This window comes from Canis lupus, chromosome 23, assembly GCF_011100685.1.
Source record: "Canis lupus familiaris isolate Mischka breed German Shepherd chromosome 23, alternate assembly UU_Cfam_GSD_1.0, whole genome shotgun sequence".
NCBI lineage: Eukaryota > Metazoa > Chordata > Mammalia > Carnivora > Canidae > Canis > Canis lupus.
In genome coordinates, this window is record NC_049244.1 from 20,740,286 (window position 1) to 20,768,216 (window position 27,931).

Sequence of the window (27,931 nt, forward strand, 5' to 3'; positions counted from 1 at the left end):
CCCTTAAGAAGTTAGCTGGAAAACCTGACTCTGAAGAAGTAATTAAAAATATGTTTAGTATAAATTGTCACTGAGAAATGCCAAATGCTTTGGGATGATTTGACATGGGAGTCTAACCCAGAAAGGCAGTTCAGGAACTACTTTGAGAAAATGATATTTAAGTTGAGATTTGAATAAAATGTGGAAGTTAGCAGGACTAAGGAGAATGCAAGGAAGAGGAGCACCCTTAGGATAAGAGGGAACAGCATGTGCAAGATCTAGGATGTAAAAGAGGAACTCAAAAAAGGTTAATGTAGATGTGGAGAGAATACTCTATGTTTTGAAGCTCAGAAGACTGGTAGAAGTCAGAGCACGTGTGTAGGGTGCTTCAAGCTATGTTAATGATTTTAAATTTTATCTGAAATATAGAGAATATCATCAAAGGGAGTAAGAGTTAAATGATCACATTTGTATATTTAAAGAATCACTGACGGAGTCTCTGTGTTGAAGGGGATCACACCCAGATGTGCAGAGAACTACTAGAAGACAGTTTAGCTGAGAGATGTGGTAGGTTGGGGAAAAGAGAAGCAAAGCAGTTTGAGAGCTACTAGGAGATACGATGAACAAAACTTGTTAACTGTGAGAAAAGATGACCCCATATCTCTTTGTGGTGGTACCATATATCACAGAGACACTTATGACTGAAAATAGTGTTGGTTGATACACTTCCAATAGTTGAATGTGTGTGTGAGCATGTCATTTGTGCATTTTAGAATCAAAATGTGCAATCTAACTAGACTTATTGAAAACTCAGCAAAATCCAAAGTGTGAATGAGCAATTAGATTGAGCAAATAAATAAATATATTGTAGATATCAAGAATCAAGTTTCTTCAAGAGCCTGGGTGGCTCAGTTGGTTAAGTGGCTGCCTTTGGAGCTTAGGTCATGATCCTAGCCTCATGAGATTGAGCCCTGCTTTGGGCTCTGTGCTGGGTGTGGAGCCTGCTTAAGATTCTCTCTTAAGAGAAATCTGTGCCTCTGTCCTTCCTACCCCTAAAAAAATTTTTTTATATATAAATTTCGTCCTTAAAACTATTTCATTTTAACCTAACTTAAAATAATCAAAGAAGGAAAAGTGATTAATATCATGTTTGCTTTAGTTTATTTTTAACTATTGGGGATAAATACTGAAATACTGAAAGAAAAGGAGTTAGGATGAAAAGAAGGAAACCATTTAAAATCTTCAAATATTTGGATAATACTGTGAATTTTCAGTTGTTAACCTCCATTTAACATGTGGATAAACTGAAGCCTACAAGTTTAATGGTCCCACCAGGGTCATATAGTTAACATACTGGAATGACTTTTGAATCTAGGTCTGTTAGGCTCCAAATTTTCCCACGATACTGTAATGAATAAAGGAATAAAGTGTGCTCAATTTCTGAAGATTCATTATTCCCTTAAAAAAATCTTTTTGCCTATTTGGTAATCTGGCTTTTTCAGAGTTCAAAACAGTCCCTTCCTTATATTAAGTTTTTAGCTAAAATATAAAGTATTTGTAAGCTTGTTTTGGATAAGTGAGGAAAAATAATTTGCATCTACATATTCTTTTCTTTTCATTAAGCAACTGCAAATGCCAACTATGCTTCTGAAACATAAATATGAAATCTAAACAGCTGATGGTTATAAAAATAATTACAGGTTGCCATTAGGAAGCATACAATCACACTTAATTCTCCTTAGAACAAACATATTTTACACTAAAATATATGTTTTAAAATGTTAAAAACAGTAAAAAGAAGTCATGAATAACAGTACTTTGAGAGAAGTATCTTCTATCCAGGTAATGCACTTTCCCCCCTTCTATTTTCCAATTTCCTCCATTTTTTCCAGTATGCTCCCTTTTACTAATCCCGGCATCAACACCAGAGGGAGAGCTTTATTTAGTTTCTTTGGAAAGCCTTCTTGCTATACAAGTGAGTAGGTTAATATCTTAGTCCATAAAAATGATGAGTGTTTCTTTTGAAATACAGACCATAGTTCCAAAGAGTATAACAGAGTCAAAGGCCCTGCATCACAGATGCAGACAGGAGTCTTGCTGATAGCCTAAAATTCCATTTTCTATCCTAGAAATAAAATAAATTAATTAAATATTGGAGGTAGGCTAAAAACATAGACACCAGACTGGGAAGCCACAAATTATCTTATTGGTGGTAATGTTAGTTGCAGTAATAATGGTGAAATTTTATAGAGTACCTCCTGTGCCAGATACTATTTTAAGAGACTAACATGAATGCACTCATTTAATACTTATAATCCTAGGTCCTGATAACCTTACGGACGAGGAAACTGAGGTATAATTTACTCAAAGTCACACTGTTGAGATTCTACTTGTAGGGCATAAAAGTCCCACTGTGGATTTATGAACCCTGGTAGTTTATGATATACATAATTTTCTAACTGTATCCTTTAGCTTAAATCTAAAGAACCACAAACTAAACATTGAAGCATAGGTAAACTGATCCAGTTTATCACCTAAACCTTAAGGTGAACACTGTGAAAAGGAATTAAAGATCATTACTGTTACTGGGCTGAAGGAAGAGTGTGTATGCTTTCGGTAGCATTAGCTTAGTGGTCTAAAATGAAAAAAATATTAAGAAATTATTCTGTATTGGGTTTTTAACTCTGGTTTTTATGTTACAACTCTACATATTAGTGTGTGAATGCATATATACACAATAAACATTTCCTTATTTTCAAAATATCTTAAGATAATTAAGGTATTAGCATTCCTATCAATGAAACATATTAAATAATATGAGAATATGCTTATGACAGTGTTAAATGAAAAGCAAGTGTCAAGACTGAATATTCAATATATTCCAATTTTTCAAAAATATCTTCTAAAGTGAACATATATATTACTTAAGGAAACTTTTGTGAAATATGGCATGCAGAAAACTGTGTACAATCCTAAGTATAGTTTGAAGAATTCTCCTAAAGTAAATACACCTATTTAACCAATATCTAGATTTAAAGGAAGAACACTGCCAGCATAGTCTCATGTTCCCTTTAAGGCTATGCCTCCCAATTCCTCTACATAGCCACTATCTGGACTTCTAACAATCAATGATGAGTTTTGACTATTTTGAGATTGTATATAAATGGAATTATATGGTATGTACTCTTTTGTATATGACTTGTTTTTGTTCAATGTTGTGAGATTCATCCATGTTTATGCAAATGACGTTTACTCATTTTTATTGCCGAGTATTATCCTATTGTGTGTGCATGTTTCATAATTTATCCACTCTGTAGTTAGGGACACTTGAGTAGTTTCTAGTTTGGACTTACAACATGTATTAACGTAAAAATGGATTTGAGGGGTGCCTGGGTGGCTCAGTCAGTTAAGCATCGGACTCTTGATTTCGGCTCAGGTCATGATCTTGGAGTCCTGGGATTGAGCCCCACATTGGGCTTCATGCTCAGTGGGGAGTCTATTGAGATTCTTTGCTCCTTCTGCAGTGCTCTGTGTACTCTGTGTCTCTCTAAAATAAACAAATATTTTAAAAAATGGACTTGAAAACCAAAAATACCAACCAAATCTAGTTTTCAAATAAACAACCTTTAAATCATTGGCAAATGATTTACTAGCTAATTCCTCCACAGGATTTTTTTTACTTTCTTATGTTTCCCCCTTCAGTTCTGATTTATCAGGAATCTGCAGACATGGGGATGTCCAACCATGTTATTGATCATGCTCAACTTCTTTTTCTTCAGACATAAGTAATTTATCTGGTTCACAGATTTTTGCTCCCACTTAATAGTAGTTGTCATTTCACAGTAGAGGAAGCTAGCTCACGCTGTCTCTTTTCAGATCTCAGAGACACTTAAAAACCTGTCAAAAGACATACCAAGAAACTTTCCCACAGGTCATATATTGGGCAACTCCTGCTGTCTATAATAAAGAAACCAAAAATTCATTTTTAAAAAGCCTCAGAGCCACAAAACTCTACACTTTAATTATTACTGTAATTTGGGGCACATTTTATGAAGATAATGTCTTAGAACTTTTTTTAACATAAGTGAGTATAATCACTTTCCATTCCTGCTTTCATTTCCCACTCTCTGAGTTGCTTTCCTGCAGGATCCCGCTGCAAGAAATGAATAAATGGGTAAGAACTCAGAATAAAGTATGGATGCTAATGAGATAAGGTGGGGTAAGTTAAGTGACAGAGTGTAAAGAACACAAAAAGTAAGAATTACCTATACATACATCCTTTACTGGAAAGTCTCTTCACAGTAGGGATCCTAAACAAATTATTAAAATGTGATTTAAGCATATTTAAAAGATACTTTTCAAAGATACCTCTTTTTTAAAAAAAAATCAAATTATTTCATCTTTATTTCCCAGTACTATACACTTACCACATTGTTCTATGGTTGTTTGTTAATGTATCTCTTCCTCTAGACTGAACCCCTTTGAGTGTGGGTACTGTAATACTAAATTTTAGATACCTAGCATCTAGCAATTAATAAATGTTTGATGAATGAAAGAAAGAATTAAATGAGAAAACTATTTTTTTAAAAAGAAAAGGTTTGTGAGGAGAGAAAAAAGGTTGCATATATAAGGTATTACTGTTTTGAATTCAACTGTACGCCCAAGTCTGCAATCTTGAGTGATGAGAACATCCTCAAGAGATTCTGGAAAAGGAGAGAAATTTTGTCCTTTAGCAGTGTCTGCCAGTATAGTTGCACTCATCTGCACAGGTTTCTTCTGCCCCTGACTAGAGATTAACCAACTATGATTAATTAGAATTGGAGACCACCTACCTAAAAGTGCACTTAAATTGCAACCTTTGTAGGCTTGAGTATAACTGTGGATGTAGTGAACAGAAAATTAAATGATATTGCTACACACTGGTAAAGGTTACATAACCACACTCTTGATGACTGTGAATTGCTTGTCCTCTGGACACCCTGTATTAAACTCCTATTAACTATTAAAACTTAGAACAGGTTAATGAAGACAATATTTTAGAAGAGCCAATACAGTATTTTTTGTCTTTATGTATATATATTTTTTATTGAAGTTCGATTTGCCAACATATAACACCCAGTGTCTATAACACTTTGTTACATATCATTTACTTTATATAGTTTAAAAAATAACAAGGCAAAACATTCTTCAGACTTTTGATCACAATATTGTCACAATACCAGCACATTTCTGTTACTATGTAACTAAAAATGAACTTGAATTCCATCTTTTTAAAGACTTTATTTATTAGATAGAAAAGGAGAGCACATGAGCAGGGGAAGTGGCACAGGAGGAGCAGACTCCCTGCAGGAAGCCCAATATGGGACTCAATTCCAGGACCCAGGGATCAGGACCTGAGCCAAAGGCAGATGCTTAACCGACGGAGCCACCCAGACACTCAGACGAATTCCATTTTAACAACACTAATTACTCACAAAATTAATAGTCATAGAAGAAAACAGGTATAGGAAGAATAAGTCCCTGAACTTTTAAAAAATTTAAATTACAGACATCAAAAAGTAGAAACCACTAAATTGGATAAATTGTTTTGTTTACTGTCATTTTAAGCACTTAATTACCTTTATAAAATATTCTTCACAATTCTTTTTTGAGCAATTGCTGCTATATATTTTTTTTAATTTATTTTTTATTGGTGTTCAATTTACTAACATACAGAATAACCCCCAGTGCCCATCACCCATTCACTCCCACCCCCCGCCCTTCTCCCCTTCTACCACCCCTAGTTCGTTTCCCAGAGTTAGCAGCCTTTACGTTCTGTCTCCCTTTCTGATATTTCCCACACATTTCTTCTCCCTTCCCTTATATTCCCTTTCACTATTATTTATATTCCCCAAATGAATGAGAACATATAATGTTTGTCCTTCTCCGATTGACTTACTTCACTCAGCATAATACCCTCCAGTTCCATCCACGTTGAAGCAAATGGTGGGTATTTGTCATTTCTAATAGCTGAGTAATATTCCATTGTATACATAAACCACATCTTCTTTATCCATTCATCTTTCGTTGGACACCGAGGCTCCTTCCACAGTTTGGCTATCGTGGCCATTGCTGCTATAAACATCGGGGTGCAGGTGTCCCGGCGTTTCATTGCATCTGTATCTTTGGGGTAAATCCCCAACAGTGCAATTGCTGGGTCGTAGGGCAGGTCTATTTTTAACTGTTTGAGGAACCTCCACACAGCTTTCCAGAGTGGCTGCACCAATTCACATTCCCACCAACAGTGTAAGAGGGTTCCCTTTTCTCCGCATCCTCTCCAACATTTGTGGTTTCCCTGCCTTGTTAATTTTCCCCATTCTCACTGGTGTGAGGTGGTATCTCATTGTGGTTTTGATTTGTATTTCCCTGATGGCAAGTGATGCAGAGCATTTTCTCATATGCATGTTGGCCATGTCTATGTCTTCCTCTGTGAGATTTCTGTTCATGTCTTTTGCCCATTTCATGATTGGATGGTTTGTTTCTTTGGTGTTGAGTTTAAGAAGTTCTTTATAGATCTTGGAAACTAGCCCTTTATCTGATAGGTCATTTGCAAATATCTTCTCCCATTCTGTAGGTTGTCTTTGAGTTTTGTTGACTGTATCCTTTGCTGTGCAAAAGCTTCTTATCTTGATGAAGTCCCAATAGTTCATTTTTGCTTTTGTTTCTTTTGCCTTCGTGGATGTATCTTGCAAGAAGTTACTATGGCCGAGTTCAAAAAGGGTGTTGCCTGTGTTCTTCTCTAGGATTTTGATGGAATCTTGTCTCACATTTAGATCTTTCATCCATTTTGAGTTTATCTTTGTGTATGGTGAAAGAGAGTGGTCTAGTTTCATTCTTCCTGCATGTGGATGTCCAATTTTCCCAGCACCATTTATTGAAGAGACTGTCTTTCTTCCAGTGGATAGTCTTTCCTCCTTTATCGAATATTAGTTGCCCATAAAGTTCAGGGTCCACTTCTGGATTCTCTATTCTGTTCCACTGATCTATGTGTCTGTTTTTGTGCCAGTACCACACTGTCTTGATGACCACAGCTTTGTAGTACAACCTGAAATCTGGCATTGTGATGCCCCCAGATATGGTTTTCTTTTTTAAAATTCCCCTGGCTATTCGGGGTCTTTTCTGATTCCACACAAATCTTAAAATAATTTGTTCTAACTCTCTGAAGAAAGTCCATGGTATTTTGATAGGGATTGCATTAAACGTGTATATTGCCCTGGGTAACATTGACATTTTCACAATATTAATTCTGCCAATCCATGAGCATGGAATATTTTTCCATCTCTTTGTGTCTTCCTCAATTTCTTTCAGAAGTGTTCTATAGTTTTGAGGGTATAGATCCTTTACATCTTTGGTGAGGTTTATTCCTAGGTATCTTATGCTTTTGGGTGCAATTGTAAATGGGATTGACTCCTTAATTTCTCTTTCTTCAGTCTCATTGTTAGTGTATAGAAATGCCATTGATTTCTGGGCATTGATTTTGTATCCTGCCACGCTATCGAATTGCTGTATGAGTTCTAGCAATCTTGGGGTGGAGACTTTTGGGTTTTCTATGTAGAGTATCATGTCATCAGTGAAGAGGGAGAGTTTGACTTCTTCTTTGCCAATTTGAATGCCTTTAATGTCTTTTTGTTGTCTGATTGCTGAGGCTATATATTTAATATATAGGCAAAATACTAATATTCTCATTTTGATTACTTTCTTATTTTCTTTCATTCTTTTCAATTCTGCATTTAAGGTTAGCAGAGGCTCAGACACTGGGTAGGAAAGTGACAGATTGATATTAAAACACCTAGGAAGAAGAAAAACATCTTACCAACAGCAGCCACACAACTAATGGCTTTCACCTGTTGCTGATCTAATTGATCATGATGCTATAACAGAAGGCTGTTCTGTGTGAATCATATATTGTTCTATTGAAACACATTCTACTCCTTTGTTATTTTAAGCCTCACTAACTCTGGGTTTCCCTTTCCTTAAAAGGTAGTTTCTAACAGTGTGTTTCTTTTAAAGCTAATAATTAGTAGTGAAAGAAAACTGGCAGATTGTTGAGTTTCAACAAATCTTTAGCCCATAGAAAAATATTCTTTGGTTAAAATAAAATACTCAGCTATTTGAAAATATGTCCTACATTTATAAATGCCTTCAGTTGAGTTAATATCCTAGAGTAGTGAAAGAGTAGTATCTTTCATTTATAATTAACCTATTTGGCCCAGATTCTGCTTTCAGACACTACCATCACATTACCACACATAGGGTGAAAATGGTATTCTCCCAACTATGAAGGCATAATTTTCAGTGAAATATATTTTGCTGTCAAAGATCTGCAGGAAGTCCACTAGTTCAGACATGAGGTTATTTTGCCTCATCACTAGTCATATTTTAGCTCTACAAGTCCATACAATTATAAAAGCATTCACTATTTCATCAGACTGTAATGGACTGTACATTAATTTATAAGATGTTCTCTTGTATAAATACTATCCCTAAACTATACTTAGTGGTGTTTTATCATCAGTAAAATTTTATTCACAACACTAAAAAATATGCAGTAGGTCCAAGTTTTCGGCATGCTTATTTTTCTTTTTTACTCATCACAGAGTCATGAACAATTACTGAGAAAACACTACTATTTCTTTATTATATCCTAGAAAACAGTTCATTCCTGAAAACTTCTGATTAACTTGCTTTTTTGAGGAACAAAATTAACTTATATATGAACTGTTGGGTACTATTGGTACTAAAAGATCATAATCAGACTCTTTTCCCTTGAAGTGTTACCAATTAGTACTTGAGGTAATATAGTAGCTTCTTAAATGTTATCCAGTGCCCCGTTTTTAAAAATCATGCTATTCTCTTTTCTTTACTCCACCTCCAACCCTACCCACCCCTCTAACACCTCCTCTTGCTATTACGACTATTGTTAATTTAGCCATAAGCTCAGAAGCTTGTTACTAAGAATGCTACCTAGAACAGGGAAGCTGAACTTTCACTCTGAAAGTAGATGTCTTTTTTAAGTCTACAGCTTGTAAGCAGTCTTTCAAGTGGTTAAAGATTTTCTGAGAATTTCCAAAGCTGAGTTTTACATAAGAAAAAAAAATTTGGAGGATTAACTATATTATAATCATAGTGAGAAGCATAATTCCAGATATCTTGGAAAGGAAATCCCAACTCTTTCAGGTTTAGGAAGGTTGGGATACAGAGATTCAGAATGGAAGAGTCTAGGTTAAGGACACTGCCTGGGTCCTGAGGAATAAAACTGAGTTCCCTTCAGTCTCCCTGCCTTTCACACTAGAGGTAGAACAAGATAAAACCTAAGAAAAGCTAAAAGGTAACCCTTAAAACTTCAGGCTGGTGCTTAGCTTTTCAGCGGGTGGTGGAAGAGTCTGCAAAAACCAAAAACCTTTCAGAAAGTCCTGTTTGGGAAAAAGTGCTATATCTCTCACAGCACAGTAGTAATGGAAAGAGGAATGAAGTATATGGGCCAGAGGGCAGTTTTCACAGGATTCTGATTCCAGGATAGTAGAAAGCAGTCGAGAATTTCAAGGTCCTCCTAAAGAGTTCGAAGTACTGATGGAACTACAGGACTGAAAATGACCTGGTTCAAGAGTAAGATGGTAACTGAGTGTAGATTTCTTGTGAACAGAGAGAAATTGACACCTTTGCAAATCCTGGCACAGGGTGCTTACTGACCACGCAGATGTAGTAAGAGTAAGGCTTGAGGCCCAGAAGTCAAGCCCATGAAACACTTCTCCGGAAGGACAGCAACAAGAGCAATGAACGCTTCTCCCTGCATTCAAATGCCAACTTGCTTAAGAAAGGAGGGGAGAACCTTAGAGAAGAGCAGAAACTTTAAGAGACTCAGTAATTAGTAAAAAAAAAAAAAAAAAAAAAAGTTTTTTTTAATTTTTATTTATTTATGATAGTCACACGGGGGGGGGGGGGAGAGAGAGAGAGAGAGAGAGAGAGAGAGGCAGAGACACAGGCAGAGGGAGAAGCAGGCTCCATACACCAGGAGCCCGATGTGGGATTCGATCCCGGGTTTCCAGGATCGCGCCCTGGACCAAAGGCAGGCGCCAAACCGCTGCGCCACCCAGGGATCCCAAAAAAGTATTTTTTAAAGATGCCTTCTGAAAAGGCAATGCTGAGTATTTTATATCAAGATGAGTTGTGTATTTTATAGCATTACTTGGAATGTTTGCCTGTAACTAGAAAGAGATCAATTTATTAAATGAAGTTACTTTTTCTGCATACTCTAGATTGGGATTGGCCAACGTATACTTCTTATGCTAAAGAATGTCAAATTGTAATATTGTCACAATCCCCATAGATATTAAAATTCCTAACCCATAAAACCCATATTGCATTAATACCTACTCCTTTTCCTACAGCATTACCCTTAAAGGATTAAAAAAAAATTATGCAATCATTTCTGTCTCTCTGTTCACTGACACTATAAGAGTATATAAAGGATGTACACACACTCTGTAACTACATTAAGAAGATTTTAGCTCTCACTTAAATGATCTAAGATTTTCTAGATTGTACTGTTAGATATCCTGCCACCTCAAGTCTTTATTTTGCATATAAAGCTTCCAGTTTGAGCAGCAGAGGTGGTCTCTGAACTGTCCTCAAAATGAAGGGAAAGCAGTGAGTCAGGACCTAAGAAGAGGGTCAGGAAACAGGACAGTGCATTTAGATGGTCAAGAGTTTGAGCGAGATGGTCACTGATGGAGCAAGAATGAGGCACTGGTAACAAAGAAATCTTGGTTGCAGAGTAGACAAGTATTTCATGCTTGCTCAAAAACGAACCCCAGAATTGTACACACTAAGCTTGCAGTCAGGCACTGTTAAGGGTATGAAAGAGGGCTATGAGATTAGAATAAAGGCTTCATCCTTATGATGTCAGCCTTATGATGATACATTCTGACACTAACTAAAAACTCTTCACTTTGTATGTTCCCTGAAAACTAAACTCCAGAATGTACTTTCATTGATTATGTCATCTCTTCCTATACCAAAGTGTATTTGACTTTACTTCCTCATCCTTGTTTTAAAGACCCTCGCAAAGTTTTTTCTTCTATTTCTCAGCAGTATCCTTCACTCTAAAATTTTTGCCTGGGAATATTATCTTTGAAAGAAACTCCACAGAAATTCCAAGTAGCTTTGGGAACTAGCCTTTGGTAAAAGAACAAACGTTAAAACTCTGTTATCAATCAGGAACAACTAAGTTATGCTGCATTAACAAACAAAACAAAATTTCAGTTATATGTATATATACATACATAAATGAGACTGCAAGCATACCCACTTAATATATTTAAATATTTGATTCTTTTTCAATTTCCAATAGTACCAGTATAACAGGCAGACTTAGGATTTTTTAAACTCTCTTAACTGTATACATGGAATTATATTCCAAAGAGGATTTCAGGAGTTTAGGAGCACAGTCTTTCCATTACAGTCACTAATTCAACATGAAAGCTTTCAAATGAGAGTACTATTTTAAGAAAGTAAGTGTCCTGAATGGAGAGATAACTAAAAAGAACTAAAGAAACCACAGGTATATCTCTGAGGGGTTATTTGACTCTAGCAACACTGTCTGACTCTTAATGATTTCCAAATATATATCACCTACATTTTGGTAGAAAATCTTCATGTGAAACTGTAGTATCTTCAAAGACAGAAGGCAATCTATTTTTAAAAGTGGAAGAAAACTGATGACAAAACCACTTCAAAAAATATTTATATACTCCAGGTAGCCTTTTGTTGTTCTGTCAGGGTTTTGAATTAGCTATTAATTTTTTTTATATATACAGGGTTCTGTTAAAATGTCCATATAGTATGCAATAGTGAAGTTACTCTGCCTTGTTGAAGTGGCTAAGAGCAAAACATATATAGAGGTAATTGGTTTTTTAAAAAGTAGTTTTAAATGTAGTTCATAAAATCGATCAAGCCCTCCCAATAAAATTAGTCTACAAATATCTAAAACGTTTGTCACAATATATAACAGACCTCTTTAAAAGAGATGGAGAAAATGCATTTCAAGTAGCTCCATCAAAGATGTCAAGAACTAATTTTTTAAAGAATTTGATAAATTGATACAAGTGTTATACAACTATAATTTACAAAGTAGTTTATTAAATTATACAGTTAAAGACAAGGTTTCTATTTTGCTTATATCTATATCTATGTCAAGGCATGGTAACCTATTTCTTATACAGGGTGTCTCATTTATTCTGACTGTAACCCTGTAAGAATTAAGGTACAGATACTTTTGCCAAGGGCACAAAATGCTAAGCGTTAGAGGCAAAATTCAAACCCTCATCTTTTCCATATTCTGCTGTATCTGACATTAGAATGGGGGTACAGTACAGGAACAAAGGGGCTGATCATGAAGGAGAGCATGCTCGCATCCCACTCTACATTTAGCCGTCTTTTCACTCGTCAACATCATGAGCCTTACTTTTTTTTCCCCCCCAGGGTTCTTTCTTTGCTGCTTTTCATAACTCTGGACAAACTCCTACTTTTGCATATTTGCACTTCTGTTTCTCGCACTCTTTCAGGACTGCGGTTTTGCTATGGTAGTGGCAGAACATTGGTGTCAGCTCTAGGGTAGCCTCTGTTTTGGGAAAAGTTCCGGCAGGTTTTCAGTTGTGTGTGGACTGACACAGATAGGTCTTTATAGTTCCAGGCAGTAGGTCCTTGAGAGATCACCTCAGTTCCTCAGGCACAAGTCAGATATGAATGGGCTGGTATTAGCTCATAGTGCAAGTTTCTTTTCTAAACACAGCTCTACTGGTTCCACCTGTTGGAATTAAATGAAAAATAACTTCTGAATAACTTCTCATGACCTCTGTAACTGGTATCTGTGGACTTTGGAAACTGCTTTGATGGTAGCACATTTGAGATGGACCCTAATCTACAAAATAAACATTTGTAGCATGTTAAAAAAAAAAACCACTGCTTAAGATACAAAATTCCCTTTTTGCTTTCTGTGGCCACTGCAAAATGATACCTTTTTATCTTTGGGTACTTCCTAGCTGAGCGCTAAGATGTTTTTGTTTTTTATGTAATTAAACATTTTAATTACTTAAAAACTTAATAGCTGCATCCAGATGATATTTTGAAAATTTAGAATTCCAATGTATTTTGAAGGGGAAAATTTATGAAACATAGATAATGGAATTAAATATAAGCTAGCTTTCTAAACTCTGAATGTGGAAGTAAATCTCTGAATCCTTAGAAATATAAAGAAGACCTCTGAGCTGCCACAGAACCAGCCACCCCCACTTATATCTGTGACTGTCCTCAGAGTAAAGGCTACTAGTTTAAAGTACTTGTTTAACTGGTTTTCCTGGTCAATTCTCAGTTTTTCCTGTAGATTAGAGGTATCCCCAATTGGAAAGCCCCACAGTAATGAATTCTTGGAAAGATCAACCTAAGCATTTAAACAGCACTAGTAGGCATCATTATTATAGCACAAAGTGGTAATTAATGTTCTAAACTATGACCCCTGGTCATCCAAAAAAAGTTTAATAAGCATGTTTAGTTCACTCTATACATTAAGAAAAAGAAGAGTGCTACGATTTAGAAAGATTTCTGTTAAAAAAAAAAAAAGTCAGTGTTAAAAATAAAAAAGCCTGAAGAGCCCTTTCTCCTAACCTCCTTCTTTCCTCTCTGTGACAAAGATTAATTGCATTTCTACTGTGTGCTAGACCTGTACTGAATGCTGTGGATACAAAGATGAATAAAATATGTTCTTTGTCCTCAAAGAGTATGCTATGGAATGGTTCAAATAGACATACAAGCAAATAATTCAAATACAATGTAGTATTTTATTGGTTGTGTTCTAAATACTACCAGGTAGCACAGAATAAAGAATAATGAAATATTTCTGAGAAGGTATGGGGAAGACCTATCAGAATCAGCTTCAGATTCACAGTAAATTTTCCAGTTAATACTTCATTTTCTTGTGTGTCAGATAAATACTTCATTTTCTGGCAACTTTATTTGGAAAGATTATTAGTTTAGGGTTTATTATGGTTATTCTTTGGGAATTTTAGTCTGTTTTAAATGAAAAGTGGTCTTTGTTGGAGAAAAAAGTTAAAAGTTATTTCAGACCAAAAATGGACCAATCTATGAATTCTGTATGAAGAAGCAATTTGAATTCCTCAGAATAAATTACTTTTTATAAGTTTAAGACACTGTTGGATTCTTTATGTAACCAAAGGACACCTAGGGCAGCCCCGGTGGCCCAGCGGTTTAGCACCGCCTTCAGCCCAGGGTGTGAGTGATCCTGAAGACCCAGAATTGAGTCCCACGTCAGGCTCCCCCGCATGGAGCCTGCTTCTCCCTCTGCTTGTGTCTCTGCCTCTCTCTCTCTCATGAATAAATAAAATCTTTAAAATATACATATACATATATATACATATATAAATCATCTATTTGAGTGCTAAGTGGGGATAATACAAAGTACTGTCTATATAACTTCATGTAACTTAAAATTTTTAATAATTTTTATTTTACATATAGTAGACACTCATAGGAGGATAACTTTATGAAAAAGCTCCTTAAAGTGAAATCATTTTAAACTGGGACCAAGCATTCAGAGTAAATTGTGAGAAGTTAAATTAAAAATTTTAAAAATAGGGTAGCCCAGGTGGCTTAGTGGTTTAGTGCCGCCTTCAGCCTAGGGCATGATGCTGGAGACCCGGGATCGAGTCCCACATCAGGCTCCCTCCCTGCATGGAGCCTGCTTGTGTCTCTGTCTCTGCCTCTCTCTCTCTCTCTCTGTCTCCATGAATAAATAAAATCTAAAAAAAAAAAAAAAATAGAAAAATAAGTTAACTTTTACTCAATTAAGAAAATTCCTAACATTAGAATATTTGTTGTAATTAGTAAGATAGTGAAAATTGAATGTTTATTCTACTGGCATAATTTTTATATGCATGATAGCACATTATTAGACTTTTTAAATGTATTATTTGACTTTTACATTTTGGTAATACATCATTTTTTCCAAAAAAAAAAAAAAAATTAAAGAGCTTCATCAGTTTTCCCAAGGGCCATTCCGAAAGAACTTAATTCTGTCATCATCCTTGTTGGTTTTCTCATTTATCAGTGGCTTGGATTGTGATCCCAGCAGTTCTTCACCACTACTTTAATTCATTTCATGACTTTTTTTAATGATTTCCAGTTTCACTTTATAACTGAATTGAATTTGCCTTCTATTTACCAAAAAAACAATGTCTTTGATAGGATGAGCATATATATATATATAGACACTGATATTAAATGTTTGAGTTAGGACTATTGTAAGTGGTTGCTTCTGTAGTATTTTCATTTTGTGATGGCTTTAGTTTCCCTATGTACTGTTTAACTGCAGGAACTGGTATGGATTACTACTTCTTAACATACATTTCATTTAAATTTCTTTTAGTTATGTATATCATTATGTGTGGAGCTCACATTATAAAAACTATAATCTTAACATAGAAACCAGTTAGATAATGAAATGACAAGATGATGATAATGATGATGATGCCGCCGCCACTGCCTGCTATTACTCTGTGCCAGTTGCTCTACTAGGCAATTTTTATAGTAATCCTTCCAATCATCTAGCAAGGTCAGTGTTAAACACCCTGATTTCATGGATAAGGAAATGGAGAAAATTCATACAGGTGGTGAGTGTCTTAGGAGCTAAAGATAAGCCACTCAAATTCAAGTTTCTGTTCTTTGCAGTACATTATGTCTTTCTTTGGTATAAAGAAGCATTTACTTGAGTTTCCTCTTAAAAACTGTATCTTTGGGCACATACAAAATATGCAAAAATCTGATTAGTCAACAATTATAGGAATATGTTTCTAGGTTTATATACACTGTCTGTATATAAACCTAGAAACATATTCCTATAATTGTTGTAAAAACTATGTATCTTTGTCATTTGCTACTGAAAGATATTCCACAAATATACACCCTTCCTTTAGGAGATTCATGAGTCAAAGTGGAATAGAACATGTGGAATTAATGAAATTGATTTTTTAAAAAAAATCTCATAAAATTTAGTAACATTTTTAAAATGAAGTACATCCAGTTTTAAGAGCTTATTATTATTATTTTCAAAGAGAACAGTACACCATTTGCCAATATCTATTTAATGGTGACCTGTGATAACCACTGGAATTGCAGTTATTTAACAACATCTATTTTTCTAAAACCATTACTTGAAACGCCAGGATTCAGCTTTGATATACACATGAATTGAATGGAGGAAATACAGATATTTTAGTTTTCCTAAGTGTGAAATCAGGAATTTCAGATACTAGACTCCATTCAGCCTATAGCAAATTTTCAGTTATTTGTAAGTTTTATTTCTTATTCAAAGAGCAGATCTGATCATGGCCTTTGGCCAAAGATGTTGCTTATATTGTTTAAAAAAAAAAAAAAAGTCCCTTCAACATCAAACAGTATATATATATAAGGAGTCTAAAATTAACCTGTTAGTCAGGCACACAACTTTGTGGTCCCAGAAATAATGACCTTCATGGAAAAATGCCTCTTAAGATGAGGTAAAACTTTAGAAGTTACTGCTTTATTGTTTTAGTTTTTTTTTTTTTAAGATTTTATTTATTTATTCATGAGAGATACACAGAGAGAGAGAGAGGCAGACACAGGCAGAGGGAGAAGCAGGCTCCATGGAGAGAACCCGACATGGGACTCGATCCCGAGACTCCAGGATCACACCCTGGCCGAAAGCAGGCACTAAACCACTGAGCCACCCAGGGATCCCCTGCTTTAGGTTTTGCGTGTATGTGCCTGTCTTTCTTTCTCCTTCCCCCCCTTCTCCCCTTCTCTTTCTCCTTTTCCTCCTTTTTCACTGTTGTCCTCTGGCATATACAATTAAATAATGAAACATTTCTTATGTACAGGGTGTTAATTAACTGTCTTTTAGGCTTAGATCTTTTGGTTTCTTATATTCACTCCTAAGAAAAATAATGGGGTTACACTCTTTAAAGCTGCTACTTTCTTGCAAGTTATTATTTCACATATATATCATCGTATTTTTTGGTACACATCCCCTGGGACTTGCTCTATTGTTATTTCTCACTCAGCATGTCTCAAAACCACCAAATCTGCTGAGACAGTAAGCATACTTTTTGGATATGCTCTTAGGATATGGGAATTGCCATACTGAAGCCATCCATCCAGCCATCATGTCTGGTTTTCTGCTTTGAAAAACATTTCTGTCTTGCATTAGAGGTAGGCATTAAGGTTTCGTGAGGTGCCTACTTAGGCGGTAACATACAGAAAGGAGACATTTCATTTTGATTGCACCCAGTGATCTTTTTATGCCCCAAAGCATGAAGACTGATCTTTTGTAATTCTAGCCTATCAAGTGTAATTGCAGCTATATTCATATTTATACAGATCCCTAATCCCTAAACAAAGCTTCTACACTGGGAATTTTAGGTTAATTTTATATAATCTTTTTAAAAATCCATTTGCTTTTTTGCAACAGGTTTGCTGCCTGAACACAAAAATCATAAAAACCACCACTAAATCTAAGCCATAATGGGTAACGAAAAGATTCAGTACATCATCACTGGACATACAGATCTGGGCAAGTTTACCATGACTACTGGCTATCTGATCTATAAATGTGGTGTGATTGACAAAAGAACCACCAAAAGATTTTTTTCTTAAAGGCTGCTGAGTTAAGAAAGGGCTTTGTCAAGCAGGCCTGGGTCTCGGATAAACTGAAAGGTGAATGTGTGCAAGGCATCACCACTGATATCTCCATGTGGAAATTGCAGAACAGTAAGTATTATGTTTTCATCGCTGACGCTTCAAGACACAGGAATTTTATCAAAAACATGATTATAGGGGTGCCTGGTTGGCTCAGTCAGTAGAGCATGTGATTCTTGATCTTAGGGTTTTAAGTTCAAGTCCCATGCTGTGTGTAAGATTACTTCAAATAAAATTATAAAACGGGCACCTGGGTTGCTCAGTTGGTTAAGCCTCTGCCTTTGCCTCAGGTCAGGATCCCAGGGTCCTGGGATCGAGCCCCACATCTCCCTCTCCCTCTGCCTGCTGTTCCTCCTGCTTGTGCTCTATCAAATAAATAAACTATTTAAAAAAATCATAAATGAGGGACACCTGGGTGGCTCAGTGGTTGAGCATCTACCTTTGGCTCATGCATGACCCCGGGGTCTGGGGATAGAGTCCTGCATCAGGCTCCCTGCTTCTCCCTCGGCCTGTGTGTCTCTCATGAATAAATATAATTTTTTTTTAAATCATAAAAGAAACAACAACAATATTATTACAGGCATAGCTCAGGCTGACTCTGTCTTGATTGTTGCTACTAGTGTTAGTGAATTTGAAGCAGGTATCTCCAAGAATAGGCAGACCGAGGAGCATGCCCTTCTGGTTTACATACTTGGAATGAAACAACTACTTGTTAGTGTTAACAAAATGGATTCCACTGAGCTACCCTACAGCCAGAAGAGATACAAGGAAATCATTAAGGAAGTCAACACCTACATTAAGAAAACTGGCTACAACCCTGACACAGGCATTTGTGCCAATTTCTGGTTGGAATGGTGACAAAATGCCAGAGCCAAGTACTAAGATGCCTTGATTCAAAGGATGGAAAGTCACCAGTCAAGATGGCAATGCCAGTGGAACCACGCTGCTTGAAGCTCTAGGTTATATCCTTCCACCAATGTATCTAATGGACAAGCCCTTGTTTCTGCCCCTCCAGAACATCTACAAAATTGGTGGTACTGGTATTGTCCCTGTGGAGACTAATGTTCTCAAGCCTGGCACAGTGGTCACCTTTGCTCCAGTTAACGTTACAAATGAAACAAAGTCTGTTGAGGGACAGACGCCCGGGTGGCTCAGCAGCTAAGCGTCTGCCTTCAGCTCAGGGCATGATCCCAGGGCCCTGGGATTGAGTCCCAAATCGGGCTTCCTGCATGGAGCCTGCTTCTCCCTCTGCCTATGTCTCTGGCCTCTCTCCCTCTGTATCTCTCATGAATAAATAAACAAAATCTTTAAAAAAATAAATAAAATCTGTTGAAATACACCATGAAGTTTTAAGAGAAGCTCTTCCTGGGGATAAAGTGGGCTTCAATGTCAAACATGTGTCCCAAAATGTTCGTTGTGGCAACGTGGCTGGTAACAGCAAAAATAACCACTGATGGAAGCAGCTGGCTTTACAGCTCAGGTGATTATCCTGAGCCATCCAGTCCAAATCAGTGCTGACTATGCACCTGTGCTAGATCACAATACTCACAAGTTTGCTCAGCTGAAGGAGAAGATTGATCACCATTCTGGGAAGAAGCTGGAAGATGGCCTCAAATTCTTGAAAACTGGTAATGCTGCCATCATTGATATCATTCCTGGCAAGCCCATATATGTTGAGAGCTTCCCTAAGTATCCTCCTCTGGGCTACTATTAATGACATGTGACAGGCAGTTGCTGTGCCTGTCATCAAGGCAGTGAACAAAAAGGCTGCTGGAGCTAGCAAGGTCATCAAAGTCAGCTCAGAAAACTAAATGAATTATTCCTAATATCTGGGAACCCAGTCTTAATCAGTGGTAGAGGAATAGTCTGAGAACTGTTTGTCTCAATAGGTCATTTCAGTTTAATAGCAGAAGGGTGGTTAATAACAATGCATCATAAAACCTTCAATAGGAAAGAAGGATGTTTTGTGGACCATTTGTGGGGGGGGGGCAGTTTTAAGTTATCAGTTTTTTAAATTAGTACTTATGGGAAACAACTTAACCAAAAATCTATCATAGACTTGAGACTCATTAAAACAAAGATTAATCTTCTCAAATCTCACCCTCTCAAATCTCACATATTTTATATCTGTTGCCTCTTTAGGCACTAATAGCCTCATGTGGAAGTGGCAAATGTAAACTCTTTTCATTGTTAATCACTGCTTTAGAGCTGTGAAAATTTCTCAAAAGCTATTATCAATTCAGTCACCAGAAACATTTCCTCTCTATTCCATGTTTTGTTTCCCCAACTTTTTTACTAATAGCAGGGGATGGGAGTTTTTTGTTTTGCTTTGGTTTTATTTTGTTTAGTATCTCTAATGACCCTGCTTCTTTATTTTTTTTCTATTAACCTATCCACGCTCTTCATAAAACTTTATCTTTTCTCAGTTCTATATTAGTTTTCTACCAGATTTCCTTTTCTTGTCTTTGTCTTAAGTTTGTCCCCATTTTGAATCACAAGCTAAACGTTTCCTGTGGCATCCTAGTGAAGCATTGTTCAATATGAGTTCAGCAGGCACCTACCCCTGCTATGTAACAGCTTAAAATAAAAACATAAAATACTGAAATGGATTAACTAAAGATAATTTAAGAAACATTGAGTAAATTTAAAACAAAGTAAATTATATAAAGGGAATCTAGAAAGGGAAGACCCTGGTATTATATATATAACCTCTCCATACCAAGTACTCTAGAACAAAATCAAATTTATGATTGTTCAAAGCTTTCTAAATGAATTTTACTCTATTTTCAAAGGAATAGTATGAAAGGAAGGATGGATGGATATGTTCTGTGAAATGGTGAAAACGTAGGGAACTGTTGAGAATGGCAGGTTCTTAATACTTAAGAACCTGGGATGGATGGAGGAAATCATTAGCTTCACCAGTGGTGGAGGTAGAACTACTAGATTCATCTGAATATAAAGAGAATGAATGTGTTCAGTTCTAGACACAGGAGGAAAAGGAGATGAAGAAAGACAATCAAAGAATACACTAGTGGAAAATACCAGGAGGAAGACGAATAGGCAAATGAAAATTGTCCTTGAGTATAGTTTTCTCATAAAGAGGGAAGGGAATGGAAGTGAAGGCAGTAGAGAAAAATAAATGAGGCTATTACTTATTGAATTTTAAGTTTTTTTAAAGATGGACTGGTGATTAGTGGGAGTGACTAGCATTTTTATGTATATAATGAAATCTACAGTCAGTTGTAAACATTTTTAATGGATGTTTTTTGACTTGTTAAGTATCAATTCCCTACATATAGCATTACGTAGATTTTATATTTTTCACTCAATATCATTAATTCGTTTTTTATTTTTTTCTCAACTAAATATATTCTCACAACACCAGGTTTCCTACCTAGGCAACTATATCCTTGTTATCCAATTATTTGCTTATCCATAAAATAAGAGCTGCTTTTCATTTAACAGGATATGAGGGAATATGGCCAAAAGCAGAAGAGATTGTTCTAGAAATATATTGGGGAGAGAAGGTGGCAGCAGGAGGCACTCAACAGGCCTGTAATTTTGAAACAGACATGGTAGTTTATATAGAATTGGAGGTGAACTGAGAATAACTAGAGAACCAAAGCTTCTTAATAATAATAGATATGGTTTTGAGAGACATGAGGAAACTTTCCAAGGTGGTAATAATGTTCAGCACTTTGATCTGATTGTTGATTACATGGGTTTTTTCCTATCTTAAAAGTCACTGAGCTGTATAATGTAGAAAGAAATCCTAATATTTACACATTTTGCTGTATGTAAACTATATCAATTTTTTAAGAGCAAGAAAAAACTCACTTGAATGCTAATGGATGTTTCAGACTAAGATATTGTTGTTGTTGGTTTTTTTCAATTATTTCTACTGGATATACACTTAAGTATCATCTTTGCTACTTTTAAAATGTTCTTTAAAGTGATACCCTAGGAAGAAAAACTAGCCAGTCTATTTCATTTATAACTGTCATGAACGGAAATTTTCCAACACTAACCTCTGTTTCAGATTCCTGCTGTTGCTTCTGCACTATTAGTTAGTGTCAGCAGGGGGTTAACAGCATTCAATTTAACCTTGCTATTTGTACTCTGTTTTGAATTTTTTTCTTTTTTTCCACATTTAACTACCTTACATGGATTCTCCATTTTAAGGATCATTCATGCACCATGGGGTCTATACACTGAAAGACTGTAAGTGCAGATAAGCACACAATAAAAGCACATTTAAAGATAATGTGAAGCTCCAAGACCTTTCTTTTTTTTTTTTTTTTTTTTTTTTTTCTGGTAACACAGGAGCATTGCTGTGAAAATCATTGCAACAAGAGAAAAACTGATTAAGCCTATTCAATGCTATTATTTTTATGAGATTACAGACTTGTTTAAAATATGTAAGAATCCTATACGTATGAATTAATTATAGGTTATATGTCCAGACCTATAAGACAGTAAATGCTCTACTTGTAGCTAACCATGAACATCACATCAGAAGCAACTCCTCTCTCTCTCACACATTAAAATTATAAAATCTATTATGGCCTGGGACCACATCCTCTACTACTTTCCCAATTCCTCTCTCTCTACTCTCACCTCACCTCCCCTGTCCTCTCCTTCTTTGCCCTTCTATACTATAAATGATCAGCCCTTTGCAGTCAAAATGCCATCTTCAGCAGTAGGATAGAGAGCAACAAGTGAAATGAAGAGGGCTGTAAACCCCAGATCTGCAAACAACTCCCCTCCATTGAACCCTGGTGAACCTACTATTCTCATGAGCGATCTTTGGCTTGCTCTGAGTTGGTACTGAGTATAAGACTAAATTAGTGAAGACGGAAAAGAAGGAATGCCACCTCCAATTCTCATCATTTAGTAAGAACAGTAATAATGGAATACTCTCCTGTGGAGTTGAAACAGGAAGGAGAGCCCTGTGTTTCCCTCTTCCTCCACCTCCAATTTCCTTCATTCTCAACCATTTTTGCACAACTTCAGCACACTTCTCTAGTCTGAAACCCAGGATTCTGCTAGTTTCATCTTCATGTGCAGGACACCCTGCAGGCTGCTAGGGACACCAAAGTGAAAACAACATACACACCTCCAGTGGCTTGGAGTTGAGAGAGACCCAAATCTTACACTGTTATGTAACAAGGAGGAAGACATGCACTCCTGTTCTCCCAACCAGGGATTCTGAAAGCATTTCTTCAGAATGGGATTATATTAACCCAAGTATTGTGCTATAATAATGGTCTACTATTATACTAGGCTGATATACTTCCTGGTTTGTCCCTATTTTCCTGGCATATTCGTTTTTTAAAAAAGCATCCCCTTTCACTCCCCAAAAATCTGGATAGTAACTTATATGGTCACTCTAAGTCATAACAAAAGTGAACTTCTCAAGACAGGTAGGGACGTTTAACAAAAGCCCCAAATATAAACATATGACATTAAGTATTTCAAAGTTAATGTGGTAGCAGCGATGTTTAAAAATACTAGAAATGCAGATACTCATTAAATGTAAGAATAAAACAAATAAAACATTCTTTAGAAAGAGGATGGTCATTACTGTGATATAATTCCTACAGGATGCCTATATCAAACTGCATACAAGTTACGTGGAATAACACCTTAATATTTAAAACATTGAGTCAAACATGGATAAAATATTTACAAAAGAATACTTGAACATTTCAATCAGGGATGTTTCAGCTTTAATAGTAAAATTAAATGTTTAAACGTTTAAATCAGTTCTTCGTGATTAAAGTTAAATAATCATGGGCCTTCATTTTGAACACTGCTTTTATTTATTTTTATTTATTTTTTTATTTATTCATGAGAGATAGAGAGAGAGAGAGAGGCAGAGACACAGGCATAGGGAGAAGCAGTCTCCACGCAGGGAACCCAATGTGGGACTCAATCCCAGGACCACGGGATCACTCCCTGAGCTGAAGGCAGATACTCAACCCCTGAGCTACCCAGGTGTCCCTGAACACTGCTTTTTAATCCATGATAAATGTAGAAAACAATGTTTAGAAATAGAAATATTAATTTTAGGATTTGACAACAAATGTTTTACATTTATTTTTTTATTTGCCTTTGAAGACATAATACTTCATGTAAATTATTCTATACATTTAAATGCATAGGTATGAAGATGAAATTAGTAAAACATGCTCTCATAAGAAAACAGTTTATTTTCTGATTTAATACTAATCAACCATTGCTAATATGCTATAAAATCCTACTTAAGAGAGACACTGACTCAAATTATTAAAGTTAATGGCCTCCAGTTGCCTCATCTTGCCTGAGTGTAGGATATTAAGCATGCAGAACCCATAATTTAATTATCACCTGTTAATATTGGCGTTAAGTTCATTTCCCTCCTTTCAGAATGAAACTTCAGTGATGAGCCAATTAAAAACCATTATCTTCCTACTCAAAACACCAGCCTCCTAACTATACCTGTAGTATACAGATCACAGATCTGCTGAGACTTTCAAGATGGAACTTGTTGCCTCTTGCCTTTAGGGATTGATAAATTAATTTATTATTTCTGCCCATTTTTCATTCTAATTTTTAAAATCTCTAGATTATATAAAGATTTAAACTCTTTTCTTCAATATATTTATATACTTTAAAAAACATTCCAGAAGTGGAGAGTTACGTTATTCTACAATAATAATAAGGCAATCATTAAAAGAAATCTACACTCTTATTCCTATTTGGACATGGTAAGATGTAACAATACATCAAAGAATGTGGTGCAAGAAGAGGATTAGCTTATCATGAAATTCCACTGATATGCACTAGAGAAATGTGCAGTTTATTTTTAGGAATTTATTAGAAACTCTGTCCCTTGGACCCTTCTGATACATGTACCAGTCTAGTGAAATCTAATTTTATCAGTTCACCCATGGGAATGAAACTCTGAGAAATTCATTTGTGTTAACCAAACTCACAAGAGATTGATTTATAAACTAGTAAATCACTTTTTAATTTACCATGGGAATGCTAGCTGATCCAACAATCCGAAAAATTTACCTGATGTTTTTGAGTTCTTACTACCCTCAGTGCTGGCACTACAATGAATACAAAGGTAAAAAATAATCCCCATCCTGAATAAATTCATAATCTGGTGAGAGGGCTTGGACAACAATACATAAAATACAAGCCAGACTACAATTAATGCACGAGTGGTATGTAGTGGTTAAATGTATAGAAGAGGTCCAATTCTTTCTTCTAGGAAGAATCTTACAGGTAGAAAACCAAATTATACTTGAGATGGATTTTTGGTGGATACATTTTAAGGTAGATTTCCCTCAAAAGTCATTGCTGATTAATAAATTATCTTTCCCTTTCCCCTCCATATGTCTGTATAAAGAACCATAGCCCCCTATCTATAATTAGGACATCTTTACTACTGGATACATTCTAGACACTACAAAAACTTTTAAACTGTAACACATTCATATCCATTTCTTACCGCAGTTATTATCACAACAACAATCTCTTCTGACCTCTAGTGTCACAACTAACTTGTAGGTTGATTCCAAAGTTAGTGTTATAAGGCAAAAATTATACATAGTCAAAATGTCCCTAAAAATTCCATAAATAGCCTAGAGTATACAAAGTTCTGTAAAATAATATTCAGTACAATGTCTAGTAAAACAGGATATAAAAGAATACATAATCCAAACATAATTTTAAATACAGTATTCTCACTTAAAGGAATATTTATGTAAGAGAATTTATACAAACTAAATGTATGTATCATGCACATCCTTTATCATGACACCCATATTTGTAGGTTTCTTCCACTGAATAAATTTTAAATAGGCCACTACCTAACAATATGTATTGAAATAACTTGTCTTTAAATCACAAGATAAACTGTGCTGCTTTTGAGGAGTTTCCTATAGCCAGCTTATTTTAGATATTTTATGTGGATTCTTACTAACCTCAGTCTCAGGCATCTCTTCTAGATTTGGATGTTAGTCTGCTTTTTTCTAATTACTATATTTACCCAAACATACCATGTACCTGGCTGGCACTGAGCCCATATTCCTGTTCTGACCACAAACAGCTAACTATCTACAAGGAAGTCAAAGGAAGGAAGCCAAACCGTGACCATCCATTATTGCATTGTACTCAATCATCTGAACTTCAACACCTGTATACCTGAAGTAATAAACAGTCTCATTTAGCAAGCACACTGAAGTAGGAGTAGCTGTGTATACATGTTTCAGCCTGCATCAGAAGTATGTTACCACATGATTTTGCTCGCTGTAATAGCAGTTTTTGGCACTCATTAATGATACTACTGATAATACTGTTGCCTGATCATTTTTGTAAAGAGTTAGATATTATTTCTATGATATGCAAAAGCCCTGATTTGAAAGCAAGGGTAAAAACCAGAACAATGGTTTCCCCCATCTACTAGGTCAGCCAGTGGTCCATATATTAGATCACAGCCATTATGCAGAATACGGAAGGACTTGATGAAAGATGATTTTTAGAATCTGGCATTGAAAATGTGTAGAGCTCAGGCTCTGGAATCCAACAAGTATGAATCTCATCCTCACCATTTACTGGCTGGGTGACCTCTAGCAAGTTATTTTAAACCTTTCAAGGCTCAGTTCCGTATCTCCCTTAAGATGTTTTTTAAGTAGGTTCCATGCCTAATGTGGGGCTTGGAGCAACCAAGATTGAGAGTCACATGCTCTACCAACTGAGCTAGCCAGATGCCCCTCCCTTAGATAGAGTTGTTTAAACAATTAAATGAAATAAAGTTCTTAGCACAGTCCTTGGCATATGATTAGAGCTTAGTAATAAATATTATGTATTTTTAAATTTTGATTACAGTGTTTGTAATTTCATGTTTTCAACAACTTTTATACATCTCTTATATGTGCACCTGTATGAGGTAACAACCTGTGGTTAATTTGATTTTTCTCCCTAGAAACAACAAGATATTTAACTATATATATGCTAATGAAGATACATAATCACCACTCCCAACACCTATTTTTGGTGTCTTAAAGTTAATTATTCCTCTCATAATATTTTCTTATTCTGCTATAAATGTGAGATCTATGATTACAGCTGAGAGGTATTAAAAGAAGAACAGGAAACCACACACGTTTCTTAAAATAACAATACAAAGTCTCACACACATGATGTTTATATACCTATCTAACAAGGAAACACAGCAGAATATACTCAAAGCTAACCACAAATGAGTTAAAAGATACCACAGTTTACTTTAAAATCACACACATTTTACTTTCATTAGTATGTATAAGAATTGCATTGTAAGATGCATTTTTAAAAAATTTCAAAGCTATGTGTGGCCTGGTAACTGTGGTACTGAGTATACTCTAAAAACACACATGTGATGCTAAAGCTGAACAGGAATTGCTGTTTGTCCTTCCAAACCTTAATAACACATATGCTATGTAGCCAAACCCCATTCTTTGCAGAGACCTACAAGTCAAACTCACATTTCTCAGAGTTTGGTATGTGAGCTGTTGCTGGCAAAGATTATGTGGGTAGCCCTCAATTTTTCCTTATTCATATGTAATAAATACCATAACCATCCTCTATTAATTACAAGTGAACTGGCTTTTGTTTTTGAATTGATGGTTTTCTTACAGCGTACACTTGGGGTTTTTTTTTAAGTGTGCTGGTTAAAAAATTCCTTAAGAAAATCAGTATGAGAATAGGGCAGAATTTACATAAGTTACACTCAATTGGCTAACATTGTGGAGACTGAACTAAACAGAGGTGGCTTAATCAATGACATTTCAACCTGAAATATTACTTGACAGACCTATATTTTACCTGAGAAAAAATAACATTAATACCAATCTTGTTTGACAAACCTCTGACTCCCCTATAACTATTAAAGATTTAGTAGGAATGACTTGCTAACTTTTGTGCATATTCTATGTTGTAGTCCAGATACAGATGTTTTCTTCAAAGTCAGCACTGCTATATATTTATATTTATATATATCTTTTGAAGAGGGGCTCCCTTTAAGAAATGTATTGATACTGATTGACTACTGATTGACTATCTTGTTATAAGACTGAATACCTGTGGATCAGTAATACATTGGAAATTTTAAAGTACATAAAGTAGTTCTTCACCC

The 27,931-nt window shown here is 35.7% G+C and overlaps 1 protein-coding gene and 1 long non-coding RNA gene across 8 annotated transcripts in view; both read right to left on the reverse strand.

Moving 5' to 3' along the window:
- UBE2E2 (ubiquitin conjugating enzyme E2 E2) overlaps positions 1–27,931 on the reverse strand; it is a 528,260-nt gene that overhangs the window by 270,681 nt on the left and 229,648 nt on the right. The gene's annotated exons all lie outside the window — the stretch shown is intronic.
- The window catches only part of LOC111091906, a 79,823-nt gene continuing 63,197 nt past the window's right edge, over positions 11,306–27,931 (reverse strand). Inside the window, exon 3 of the long non-coding RNA XR_005376959.1 lies at positions 11,306–12,823. This is a non-coding gene — a long non-coding RNA (uncharacterized LOC111091906). The remainder of the gene's footprint in view (positions 12,824–27,931) is intronic.